The sequence below is a fragment of the Bombina bombina genome, chromosome 3 (assembly GCF_027579735.1).
Source record: "Bombina bombina isolate aBomBom1 chromosome 3, aBomBom1.pri, whole genome shotgun sequence".
Classification (NCBI taxonomy): Eukaryota; Metazoa; Chordata; class Amphibia; order Anura; family Bombinatoridae; genus Bombina; species Bombina bombina.
This window is the reverse complement of record NC_069501.1, coordinates 217,026,940-217,039,069: the sequence shown is the minus strand read 5'-3', so window position 1 is coordinate 217,039,069 and position 12,130 is coordinate 217,026,940. Positions and strand designations below refer to the sequence as shown.

At 40.4% G+C, this 12,130-nt stretch overlaps 1 protein-coding gene across 1 annotated transcript in view; it reads right to left on the bottom strand.

The window, feature by feature from the left end:
- Positions 1–12,130, bottom strand: part of TMIGD1 (transmembrane and immunoglobulin domain containing 1) — a 121,504-nt gene that overhangs the window by 67,479 nt on the left and 41,895 nt on the right. The gene's annotated exons all lie outside the window — the stretch shown is intronic.

Below are 12,130 nucleotides of genomic sequence, written 5' to 3'. Positions count from 1 at the left end.
TCTCTTTTGCTCCTCTCCCCTCTTTTACTCTCTCTCCCTCCTCCCTCTCTTGCTCTCTCTCCTCCATCTCTTCCCCCTCTCTTTTGAGCTCTCTCTCTGTCTCTCTTTCCCCTCTTTTGTGCTTTCCCCCCTCTTTTGCACTCTCCCCCTCTCTTTTGCTCCCTCTCTCCCCTTTCTCCCCATCTCTTTTGCTGTCTCTCTCCCTCTCTTTTGCTCTCTCTATCTCCCCTCTTTTGCGCTCTCCCTCTCCCCTCTCTTTTGTTCTCTCTCTCTCCCCTCTCTTTTGCTCTCTCTCTTTTCCTCCCTCTCTTTTGCACTCTCTCTTTTCCTCTCTTTTGAGCTCTCCCCCCTCTCTTTTGCTCTCTCTCCCCTTTCTTTTGCTGTCTCTCTCCCCCTCTCTTTTGCTGTCTCTCTCCCTCTCTTTTGTTCTCTCTATCCCCCCTCTTGTGCTCTCTCTCCCCCCTCTCTTTTGCTGTCTCTCACCCCCTTTCTTTTGCTCTTTCTCTCTCCCTCTCTTTTGCTCTCTCTCTCCCCCTCTCTTTTGCTCTCTTTCTCCCCCTCTCTTTTGCTCTCTCTCTCACTTCTCTTTTACTCTCTCTCTCCCCCCTCTCTTTTGCTCTATTTTGAGCTCCCTTATGCCCGACCGTGTACCCAGTCTCTTTTGCTCTCTCTCTCTCCCCCCTCTTTTTTGCTCTCTCTATTGTCCCTCTTTTGCTTTCTCTATCGTCCCTCTTTTGCTCTCTCTCTCCCCTTTATTTTGCTTTCTTTCCCCCTCTCTTTTGCTGTCTCCCTCCCCTCTCTTTTGCTCTCTCTCTCTCCCCCTCTCTTTTTCTCTCTCTCTCCTCTCTTATGCTCTCTCTCTCCTCCTCTCTCTTGCTCTCTCTCTCCCCTCTCTATTGCTCTCTCTCTCCCCTCTTGTACCCCCTCTCGTTCCCCCTATCATTTGCGCTCTCTCCCCTCTCTTTTCCACTCTCCCCTCTCTTTTGCTCTCTTTCCCCCTCTCTTTTGCTCTCTCTCCCCTCTCTTTTGCTCTCTCTCTCTCCTCCCTCTCTTCTCCCCCTCTCTTTTGCACGCTCTCTCTCTTCCCTCTTTTGTGCTCTCCCCCACTCTTTTGCACTCTCTCCCCTCTCTTTTGCTCTCTCTCCTTTCCCCCCTCTCTTTTGCTGTCTCTCTCCCTTTGTTTTGCTCTCTCTCCCCTCTCTCTCCCCTCTCTTTTGCTCTCTCTCTCCCCCCTCTCTTTTGTTCTCTCTCTCCCCCTCTCTTTTGCTCTCTCTCTCCCCTCTCTTTTCCTCCCTCTCTTTTGCGCTCTCTCTTCTCCTCTCTTTTGCATTCTCCCCCTCTCTTTTGCTCTCTCTCCCCCTCTCTTTTGCTGTCTCTCACCCCCTCTCTTTTGCTGTTTCTCTCCCTCTCTTTTGATCTCTCCCCCCCATCTTTTGCTCTCTCTATCCCCCTCTTGTGCTCTCTCTATCCCCCCTCTTGTGCTCTCTCTATCCCCCCTCTTGTGCTCTCTCTCTCCCCTCTCTATTGTTCTCTCTCTCCCCCTCTCTTTTGCTCTCTCTCTCCCCCTCTCTTTTGCACTCTCTCTTTTGCTCTCTCTCCCCCTCTCTTTTGCTCTCTCCCTCTATTTTGCTCTCTTTCCCCCTCTCTTATGCTCTCTATCTCCCCCTCTCTTTTGATCTCTATCTCTTTCCCACCTCTCTTTTGCTCTCTCTCTCCCCTCTCTTTTGCTCTCTCTATCCCCCCTCTCTTTTGCTGTCTCTCTCCCCCTCTCTTTTGCTCTCTTTCCCCCTCTCTTATGCTCTCTATCTTCCCCTCTCTTTTGCTCTCTCTCTTTCCCACCTCTCTTTTGCTCTCTCTCTCCCCCTCGCTTTTGCTCTCTCTCTCCCCCCTCTCTTTTGCTGTCTTAATCCCCCTCTCTTTTGCTCTTTCTCTCCCCCTCTCTTTTGCTCTCTCTCACCTCTCTTTTGCTCTCTCTCTTTCCCACCTCTCTTTTGCTCTCTCTCTCCCCCCTCTCTTTTGCTCTCTCTCTCCCCCTCTTTCTTCCCTGCATCTCTTTTGCGCTCTCTCTGTCTCGCTCTCTCTCCTTTTTTGCGCTCTCCACCCTCTCTTTTGCTCTCTCTCCACCCTCTATTTTGCTCTCTATCTCCCCTTTCTCCTCCCTCTCTTTTGCTCTCGCTATCTCCCCTCTTTTGCTCTCTCTCCCCTTTCTTTTGCTGTCTCTCTCCCTCTCTTTTGCTCTCTCTATCCCCCCTCTTTTGCTCTCTCTTTCCTCCCCTATCTTTTGCTCTCTCTCCCCCTCTCTTTTGCTCCTCTCCCCTCTTTTACTCTCTCTCCCTCCCCCCTCTCTTGCTCTCTCTCCTCCATCTCTTCCCCCTCTCTTTTGAGCTCTCTCTCTGTCTCTCTTTCCCCTCTTTTGCGCTTTCCCCCCTCTTTTACACTCTCCCCCTCTCTTTTGCTCCCTCTCTCCCCTTTCTCCCCATCTCTTTTGCTGTCTCTCTCCCTCTCTTTTGCTCTCTCTATCTCCCCTCTTTTGCGCTCTCCCTCCCCCCTCTCTTTTGCTGTCTCTCTACCTCTCTTTTGCTCTCTCTATCCCCCTCTTTTGCTCTCTCTATCCCACCTCTTTGTCTTTTGCTCTCCTTCCATCATCCTGCTTTTGAGCTCCCTCATGCCGGCCCGGCCCACGCCACACCACACCAGGCCCCGCCTGTGCAACACCCGGTCCCGCCCAGCCACACCCGTGTCACGTCCGCCCCCGTCCAGCCCGGCCTGTGTCTCTCTTGGCCCCGCCCCATCCGCATCACATCTGGCCCCGCCCACCCATGCCCGCGCCACTCTTGGCCCCGCCCACATCAAGCCCCCTCACATCCGGTCGGCACTCGGCAGATGCCAGGTCAGTCTGTTAAAGGCCAGATGTGTTTGTCCTCACGCAGTCTCTACTGCACATGACAGCTTCAGACAAACACAATTGGCCATTTAAATTATAGGATATATATATATATATATATATATATATATATAATGTCAGGTGCTGCTCAGCATGATATGAAATTTGTTCAGTAAGTAAACAACAATGCAAGGGATTTTCTTTTTAGATATAAAATTAATGGGTGATTATGATGGTAGGATATCTATTACAGTATACAAGAATCACAGCTGATGAACAAAAGTAAAGGAACTAGGACACAAACTATAAACAAAAAAAGAACAGCATATTTACAGCAAATTATAGTAACCATTATAAGGATGTTTGTAAAACTATACAGAAATTTCTTTCGATATTATGTCTGTGCTGGTAATACATTTAATAAAGTTATTCACGGGGGGAAGCAACATTAAACACTACAAAATGCTGGATAGAATGATGCATTCAAAGAAAAGATTAGTCTAAAAATAACATGTAGATGTATTTTTTAGAGTGTCATTACCTGTTTAAACATTGACAAACTAAGTGTAAAGTTTTTGTGTCTATAAAACAATGGGAGCTGCCATGTTGTAACTTAGGTTACCTTCTCTGCTGTGGCCAATTAGGGACAGTTAAAAAATAGGTCACTAGAGTGTTCAGCCAATGGCTTTGTGGCATATAACATTGTTCTGCAGGTCCATTTCTAGCAGGAACTGAAAAGCTCACAATTTCAGAATGGAATTACAGGAAAAGGGAACAAAATAAATAATAAAAGTAAATTGCAGAGTTTATATTATATATTGGATTTATCACTTTATATTACCATCTTAAAGTGTTTAATGTCCCTTTAAGTATTAGTAATATTTTGTCTGCTAGTTCTTTGAAACAGGTTGAACCAGGCAGCTTCTAGATGCAAGTAAAAGGCACCTATAGATGTGGTAATCCAAGATGTAATGTATGTGATTATATTCCACAAGGTGACCAATTTGAATTGTTTGTTAAAGTGAATAAGTACAAAAATTTAAGCTGCATTAAACGTTCTGCTACCTTTGTGGTCTACCTAGTTTGTTCTTTTTTATATTGTACCCTATGTGAAGAAAATTCAAATGTAAAATATTTACAGTACATACACAGTAAAACACATACTGAATATTAAATATTGAAATGAAAACTTTTTTTTAACTGTAAAAGCAATAAAATTGTGAAACTCATTACCAAAGGAGGTAGTGAATGCCAATACCTTAGATCATTTAAAAATTGTTTGGATACATTTCTGGCTAGAAACAGGATTTAGGGATATGATTGCTTGTGTTAAATGGGTCACCTTTTAACAAGAACCAGTTGTCATGCACTCACAGGCAGCAGTTTGCATGACCATCCGTTCTCATCATGCACAGGCAAGCGGTTAAATATGAAAATACATCAAGCTGTGTATTATTATGCGGAAACTAGCTGGATGCTCTATTTTCAGCCCATAGACTATATGCATACTATTTACAGCTATGTTTAAGTACTCTACAATAAATCTAGTTTATTTCCTTTAGACTTTGATCTTTTCTTTTTAAGTAATGGGCACATAAATATAACTATTGTATTATTGTTTATGCCAATAAAGTATTTTCCATATCGCTGTTAAGCGAGAAAAAAATGAATTTGCAATCCAAAAAAAACAAACAAAAAACAAACAAACAAACAAGAGTTATTTATTTATCCAACCCATTACAACATATCAGGAGCAGAACTAACATTGGTGCAGCAGGTGCAGTGGCACCAAGGCCCAAATGCTGGGGAGTTGGGTATCAGCCAGTCTATACATAGACGTGTGTACAATCCTATTGCAGGGGAACATTTTATCTATCTATCTGTCTGTCTATCTATCTATCTATCTATCTATCTATCATCTGTCTGTTTATCCAGGGCCATGTCAACCATGGGACCAAGTAGGTCCAATGGACCCAGGCAGTACTTGACAAGGGGCAGCACTTCAGTGACAGAGTCAGTCACAGTCAGACCCAGACTACTCCTATCTTCTGTCTCTGTGGGGGGAGTCACAGACTTCCAGCAGAATAAGCTCATCATGCTCAAATACACAGAACCTGTCAGGGGCGACATTCAAGGTGGGACAAGTACATCTCTTCCCTAACTACCATCCCACTTATTGCACAATTGTGCATAAGCATTTGTAGCATGCAGGTAGGCAGGCTTAGTAAGGTCAGCAGCCAGGCTAGTAGGTTGATATGCTAATCAGTAATGTTACTACTGGGGGGCATCATTTCATTCTTGGACCCAGGCAGCACAATATCTTGAGCCGGCCTTGTGTCTATCTATCTAAAAGCATTTCACAGAGAAGCGTATATTATTACTATTGCTTACTGCTGAGTTAACTTTGGGTGGCCCTAACAAATTGTTGCAGTAGGTCCATTACTGCAATATATTATAGCATGCACACTGCACAGTACAGTGTTTCTCTGTATAATGATTTATGATGTTAAGGTTAAATGCATGAATACAGTATGAAAATAATATCTAATTTATTTGCATGAAGACAACAATTTAGAGGATTTAAATAAGTAAAAGTTTTAGTTGCCAATTGTTGTTACCCGAAAGTAAGCACTCCAAGCCATTTTGAGAAAATCATTATATTCTCCTTTTGTTTTTTTTTGTTTTTTTTAATTTTTTATTAATGAATTCAAAAGCATACATCATCATTTGAAGATATATATATCAAGATTATTGCTTCAAAATATCAACAATTTTTAACAAGTTTGCAGACAAAGAGTTTCCTTGCTACCTAGGAGATAATAAAAGTCCCAGAGTATACATGCAGTTATCTAAGAATGGTTACCTTGATACTTAGCATTCCATTTTCTAAATCCAATACTAGAAAAACAAAAGTGTCCTGTAAAATTACTTTGTGTCTTGACCATTTGTCTTAGACCATAGTTTTTTGGGGTGTCACATGTCCTACATTCAGATATTCCTCCCATATAAAGCATATGGAGAGATAGTCATCCTTTCGGTTAATTAGTCCATAATGATATTTTTCTAATGTTAAGGTATGTATGACTACGTTTTTCCATATAGTTACTAAAGGGAGTTCAGGTTTTTTCCAACTCAGAGGTATCCTATTTTTCCCCGAGTTGACCAATATTGTCAAAAGTGCTAACCTAAGTTTATTTACATGTTATTTTAGGGAAAAGGTTAAAGAAAAAAGTCCAAATGTTAAAAGGTAGAGAAATGTTCAGTGCCCTGTCAATTTCTTTTTTGATTGACTCCCAATATGTTTTAGCTACTGGGCATTGCCACCAGATGTGGAACGGAGTCCCACTATCCTGGCAGCCTCTTCAACAAGTTGTGGATACACTAGGGAAAAGTTGGTGGAGGCAAGCTGGAGTGTAATACCATCTGCACATTAATTTAACGTTCATTTCCAAAATGGAAATTGAGGAGGATGATTTACTCATGCATGCAAATATGTCATACCATGTCTGTTTTGGAAGAGAGCTTTCAGCTTCTCTTTCCCATTTGTCTACATAGGAGGGTAATGTTCTGGAGTAGGTGGCTAATATCTGTCTATATACCAGAGAGAGGATACTTCTGTTGGGTAATGGGTTAATACACATATTCTCAAATGCAGTGAGTGGGTGGGTCAAGTGGGTTTTAGATGGGTGTGTAGAGAGGAAGTGTGATAATTGCAAATAGGTGAGCCAGTCTTGAAATCTATGGCCATAACAGGTAATAAGTTCAGTTTGTGGTTTCAATTTCCCAGCTGAGAAAAAAACACAAACAGGAAAAGATTCTCTTATGCCCAGTGAGTGTGTCTTCTTCATCTTTAGATTAAGTGGGCAGGAAGTGTTCCCTACCAATGGGGTCAATGGTGAGCATGCTGTGGAAATATGTGTGTGTTTCTTTATGGTCTTGTCCCAGAGTCTATATGTTTCTCGGGTTGCCACAGATGCTGTGGTCGGAAGTGGCCTTTGGTTAGAAGGGAGCCAGCATTGCCCACCTAAATTAATGTCATTAGCTAAATGATGTTCCAACTGAACCCATTCTTTGTCGGATGCATGTTTGTACCAGTCTACTATCCTGGTCATAAAGGTCGCCAATCTGTAGTGTTGTAAATTTGGTGCCCCAGCGCCTCCTAATTCTTTAGGGTGGTAGAGCGTAGCTGTAGCTATTCGTGGGCGCTTATGTGCCCATATAAAGGAGGGCAACATTTTTTGTAGTTGATAGAGTACTTGTTCAGGGAGAGGAATGGGTAAAGTCTGCAAAAGGTATAGAATTGTTGGTAGTATTATCATTTTGACTGCGTTAAGTCTACTGAGCCAATTCTCATTTGGTTTTTTCTGCTTTTTTTCCTATTTTAATTTATGACTTAGGTTTAAATATAAAGGTATATTAAAGTCAATTTTACTTTGTTCCCTCTGAAATTTTTAAATTGTAAATGGGAAATATTAAGTGCCTTGAATGCCTAGAGCTTCGAATTTCAATACACCAGCAATATCTGTCCTATTTATAATGCCATTTGTACTTTTACATTTATCATATAGTGAAGTATCACAGACAGGTGTTAAATAACTAACTCGATATGCAGATTATCTTCAATAGGGATTTGTTGGCACTTAAACATTTTTTTAAATTTCAAACTTCTACTTTCCTTGTTTAAAGGCGTATTCCAAACTTACGCCTAGATTACGAGTTTTTGTTGGTAAGGCTGTGCTGGGCTAACGAGCCTTTTTTTCTTACCGCTCACTTAAGCCAACGCTGGTATTACGAGTTTTCTGCAAGCCGGCGTTAGCCTCAGAAAAGTGAGCGTTGAGCAAAATTTAGCTCCACATCTCACCTCAATACCAGCGTTGCTTACGGTAGTGGTAAGCTGGCAAAACGTGCTTGTGCACGATTTCCCCATAGGAAACAATGGGGCTGAGCTGGCTGAAAAAAAAAACTAACACCTGCAAAAAAGCAGCGTTCAGCTCCTAACGCAGCCCCATTGTTTCCTATGAGGAAATAAAAGTTATGTCTGCACCTAACATGAACCCCCAGTCTAAACACCCCTAATCTTACACTTATTAACCCCTAATCTGCCGCCCCCGCTATCGCTGACACCTACATTATATTATTAACAACTAATCTGCCGCTCCGGACACCGCCGCCACCTACATTATACTTATGAACCCCTAATCTACTGCCCCCAACATCGCCGACACCTACATTATATTTATTAACCCCTAATCTGCCCCCCCCCCCACGTCGCCGCAACTATATTAAATTTATTAACCCCTAATCTTCCAACCCCAACGTCGCCACTACTATATTAAATTAATTAACCCCTAAACCTAAGTCTAACCCTAAGTCTAACCCCCCCTAACTTAAATATAATTTAAATTAAACAAAATAAATTTAACATAATTAAATAAATTAATCCTATTTAAAACTAAATACTTACCAATAAAATAAACCCTATGCTAGCTACAATATAACTAATAGTTACATTGTAGCTAGCTTAGGGTTTATTTTTATTTTACAGGCAACTTTGTATTTATTTTAACTAGGTACAATAGTTATTAAATAGTTATTAACTATTTAATAACTACCTAGCTAAAATAGGTACAAAATTAGCTGTAAAATAAACCCTAACCTAAGTTACAATTACACCTAACACTACCACTATAATTAAACTAATTACCTAAAATACCTACAATTAATTACAATTAAATTAAATAAACTAAATTACGAAAAAAACAAACACTAAATTACAGAAAAAAAAATAATTACAAGAATTTTAAACTAATTACACCTAATCTAATCCCCCTAATAAAATAAAAAAGCCCCCCAAAATAATAAAATTCCCTACCCTATACTAAATTACAAATAGCCCTTAAAAGGGCCTTTTGCGGGGCATTGCCCCAAAGTAATCAGCTCTTTCACCTGTAAAAAAAAATACAATACCCCCCCCAACATTAAAACCCACCATCCACACACCCAACCCTACTCTAAAACCCACCCAATCGGCTGACGACTGAATGACTGGTCCTTTAAATGACGTCATCCAAGATGGCGTCCCTTGAATTCCAATTGGCTGATAGAATCCTATCAGCCAATAGGAATTAAGGTAGGAAAAATCCTATTGGCTGATGCAATCAGCCAATAGGATTGAAGTTCAATCCGATTGGCTGATCCAATCAGCCAGTAGGATTGAGCTCGCATTTTATTGGCTGTTCCAATCAGCCAATAGAATGCGAGGTCAATCCTATTGGCTGATTGCATCAGCCAATAGGATTTTTCCTACCTTAATTCCGATTGGCTGATAGGATTCTATCAGCCAATCGTAATTCAAGGGATGCCATCTTGGATGACGTCATTTAAAGGACCAGTCATTCAGTCATCAGCCGTCGGATGAAGAGGATGCTCTGCGTCGGATGACTTGAAGATGGACCCGCTCCGCTCTGGAAGGATGAAGATAGAAGATCCCGCCTGGATGAAGCCTTCTGCCGGTCTGGATGTCCTCTTCTGGCCGGATAGGATGAAGACTTCGGACCCTCTGGAGGACCACTTGTGCCCGGCTGGGTGAAGACAGCTCAAGGTAGGGTGATCTTCAAGGGGGTAGTGTTAGGTTTTTTTAAGGGGGGATTGGGTGGGTTTTAGAGTAGGGTTGGGTGTGTGGGTGGTGGGTTTTAATGTTGGGGGGTATTGTATTTTTTTTTTTACAGGTGAAAGAGCTGATTACTTTGGGGCAATGCCGCGCAAAAGGCCCTTTTAAGGGCTATTTGTAATTTAGTATAGGGTAGGGAATTTTATTATTTTGGGGGGCTTTTTTATTTTATTAGGGGGATTAGATTAGGTGTAATTAGTTTAAAATTCTTGTAATTCTTTTTTTTTTCTGTAATTTAGTGTTTTTTTTTCGTAATTTAGTTTATTTAATTTAATTGTAATTAATTGTAGGTAGTTTAGGTAATTAGTTTAATTATAGTGTAGTGTTAGGTGTAATTGTAACTTAGGTTAGTGTTTATTTTACAGGTAATTTTGTACTTATTTTAGCTAGGTAGTTATTAAATAGTTAATAACTATTTAATAACTATTCTACCTAGATAAAATAAATACAAATTTGCCTGTAAAATAAATATAAATCCTAAGCTAGCTACAATGTAACTATTGTAGCGGCGATGTTGGGGTCGGAAGATTAGGGGTTAATAGGGGTTAATAAATGTAGGTAGGTGTCGGTGATGTTAGGTACGGCAGATTAGGGGTTAATAAAATTTAACTAGTGTTTGCGAGGCGGGAGTGCGGCGGTTTAGGGGTTAATATATTTATTAAAGTGGCGGCGATGTACGGTCGGCAGATTAGGGGTTAAACATTTTAGTTAAGTTTTTCCAATGTGGGGGGGGGGGCTCGGTTTAGGGGTTAATAGGTAGTTTATGGGTGTTAGTGTACTTTTAGCACTTTAGTTAAGAGTTTTAATGTTACGGCGTTAGCCCATAAAACTCTTAACTACTGACTTTTAAATGCGGTAGGAGTCTGGACAGGAGAGGGTCTACTGCTAACTTTTTCAGGCGATCGTAATACCGGCAAATCCCATTAAAAAGATAGGATACGCAATTGACGTAAGGGGATTTGCGGTAAGCTAAAATCGCGGAAAAAAAGTGAGCGGTAGACCCTTTCCTGCCTGACTCGTAGTACCAGCAGGCGTTAAAAAGCAGCGTTGGGACCCCTCAACGCTGCTTTTTAAGGCTAACACAAGACTCGTAAACTCGCCGTTTGTTTTTGTGATTCAGACAGAGCATACAGTTTTTAAAGTTTCCAATTTACTTTTATTATCAAATTTGTTTTGTTCCCATGATATTCCTTGTTGAAGAGATACCTAGTTAGATGTCTGGAGCACTACATGACAGGAAATAGTGCTGCCATCTAGTGCTCTTGCAAATGGATAACATTCCTGAACAATTGCTGCCATATAGTGCTCCAAAAATGGGCAGGCTTTATGTCCCCGCTTTTTAACTAAAGATACCAACCTATCTAGGATACATTTTAATCTTGTGTAATCTGTCTCTCTGTCCATCCAGTTGTCTATCCAGTTTCTAGAACCATCACCCAGATCTCAAAAATATATGCGATTGCTACAGAAATGTAAATTAGCTAACAACATAGTTATAAGGCAAATGTTTAATTGTTAGGTATTAAAAAAGATGGTTTTATGTGTCTAAACATTGTGCGCAACATCTCAATTCCTAAAGATTTTTGGCTTTACTTAGAATTGCAAGTTTAGCTCCATTTTAAATAATGGATCTGTATCTATCTCGTAATGATTGATTTCTCAGTGCATAGAGCAAGTTCCGTGGTGAAGGACATTAGGGGGCCTATTTATGATGTTGCGAGCGGACATGATCCGATATAGCGGATCATGTCCGGTGCACAACGATAAATGTCGACAGCATACGCTCTCGGCATTTTTTATTTTTTTTATTTTTATTGTCAATGCAAATAATACATACACAATAAATCTTTAAACAGAAAAGTGAGCCTCGCAAGGCTGTCATATCTCCCATGCTATGTTACAATTGAGGGTACTGGATAATCAAAACAAACTTATACATAAACTTCAAAAGATACTAGAATCCATCTCTACTTGTTGCCCACAACTAATATTCACAATCCTCTCCAGTTTATACTAATACAACCTTGACTGGATCCTCGGTCTGCTTACATTCTTTTAATCCAACATAAAATACATTTGAGGAGAAAAAAAATAAAAATATAAAAAAAAAATAAAAAAAAAAAAATGTAATCCTCCTCTCCCCCACCCACTCCGGTCCCCATCCTCCCAATTCGTACCTAGCCTAGTCATAGCTAGGAAATTCATTTCTAGCAACCGTGTTAGTCAGAGTTTCTGAATTCCTAAAAGGATATATTAACCGTACTTGTTCTTCAGAAAATGATTGAATAAACTTTTTCCATTTTCTAAAGAAACATTTAATTTGCGATTCGGAATTAACTGAAGTGTCATATTGTTCCACTATCAATTGTCCCTTAATCTTATTGATACATTCTGCCAAATTGGGACATTTTTTGGCTTTCCAATATTTTAATATTAATGATCTCCCTACTAGTATTACCGTATTCACAAAACTAGAGTTTACTTGTGAATTAGGGGTTTGAAACATAAACAAAATATCATCTTTATCTAATTTAATCTCTTTCTTATTAATTTTGTTCAACCAATAATTCAACTTA